Raw genomic sequence first — 1,899 nt, forward strand, 5'->3', positions numbered from 1 at the left:
TCTGACAATGGTATCCGCTGCCAAGGCTACGTGGACGATATAGTGATCATTGCCAGAGGGAAGTTTGAGAGTACCCGCTGCGACATCGTTCAAAGAGGCTTAAGATTAACAAAGGAATGGTATGCCAAGTGAGGGCTGAGTATAAATCCAGCTAAATCTGCCATCGTTCCATTTACTAGGAAAAGAGCCATGGCCTACCGGCCATGAGGGACATTACCTTGGATGGGGTCGTGGTCAATGTCGCCAGCGAAGTGAAGTACCTAGGACTAATGGACGAACTCCTACCTGAGTAGATTGATGAGAATGTGCCAAATGAGTGTCCGACATGCGGAGAGACCCCACATGACTATAAACATCTCTTCGCATGCCCGGAAAACCCGACAACCCTAACGGTCTTGTCCCTGTGGACCAACCCTACAGAAGCTGCACGCTGCCGTTAGTGGAACTTGACGACAACGACTAAGATACCAACCGTCCTGGGCGGGGTTGTTGTAGCCGCTACAATAACAACAACAACCTAGGACTAATCCTGGACACCAAACTTCGATGGAAGAAACGTGTGGATGCGACCACATCCAAGACCACGAAAACATTAATGGTGTGTAAGCGTCTGTCGGGAAAATTCTGGGGTTGTAGCCCCAGGATCCTAAGATGGCTTTACACCATGATAGAACAGTGTCCAATGACAGCGCTGGAAGTGGTCCTTGAGCTCGAACCCCTTTATATAACCATAGAACAGGTCGCCAAAAGAACTATTCTCAATTTTGCCAGACAGAGATTTGGAAGACGTAAGGTCATTTTCTCCAGAAGCATGGGGAAGCTGGGTCCTCGCTCCCGCTAGCCCTGCTTCCGAGGGATGACATATGTAGAGCTATAGTTTTTGAAACGAGGTTTAAAATTGAGTTAAGCAGTAAAGCAACCTGGAGTACCTGCTCCTTCGAGAGACTCCTTCACAATAGTACATTGCAGTGGTATACAGACGGCTCAAAGACCCCAGAAGGAATAGGGGCTGGAAGCTCTGGACCTAGGTCCAGTATCTCAATCCCTATGGGGAAATACCCGACCATATTTCAATCTCAAGTCTACGCCATCTATTTGTGCGCGGAGACCATCATAAGTAGAGGATACCGTAATGAGAGAATTGTAATTCTAAGTGACAGTCAGGCGGCACTCACTCATCAAACTGGCGTGGGTGCCTGGCCATATGGGAATAGATGTGAATGAAGCGGCGGACTGTCCCGCTAGAGAGGCGGCAGCCCTCCAAAGGAGAGGATAAGAATACTAACAAGTTTTCTTACAGGACACTGCAGACCAAGAGGGCATCTGTATAGGCTGGGGATACGATCACATGACCTTTCCCGGTTCAGTGACATTTCCAGTGAAACATCACTCCAATTCCTCATCGAGTGTGGTGCAGTCAGCAGAAGACGTGAGATGAGTTAAGGCTCAATGTGGCCACAGCTAGAGCATATTCACTCTTTATTCCCGAAGAAGCTTTGGAACTTCCTGAGGGATCTTGGCTTGGAGGAAATATTATGAAGAGCAGAGGACAGAATAGATCATTAGGTCGCAGTGCATACCTCATCATATTATATATCTATCTATCTATCTATCTACTACTAGTCGACACGCGCAATAGGGGTGAGCTTTTTATCCTTGATAGAAAGCTGAACGATCGCTCGGCGTTGGCAACCGAGACTGGCAATGTGCAGCACATTCGCAAAGCGAGACAGGTGTTTCTAAATTTTTAGTGTGATCGCATTTAAGTGGTCAAATGAAGGTATGCAGTCCTTAGAATTTTCAGCAAAATTCGCCCTATAAACGGTTTCCAGGTGCATCATTTCATTTGAAATATATTCGAACACATCAGAAGGATATTTTTTGCAAAGGAAAGTGCTG

This window comes from Rhagoletis pomonella, unplaced genomic scaffold, assembly GCF_013731165.1.
Source record: "Rhagoletis pomonella isolate Grant_MI unplaced genomic scaffold, Rhpom_1.0 Rhpom_scaffold_00004, whole genome shotgun sequence".
Lineage (NCBI taxonomy): Eukaryota > Metazoa > Arthropoda > Insecta > Diptera > Tephritidae > Rhagoletis > Rhagoletis pomonella.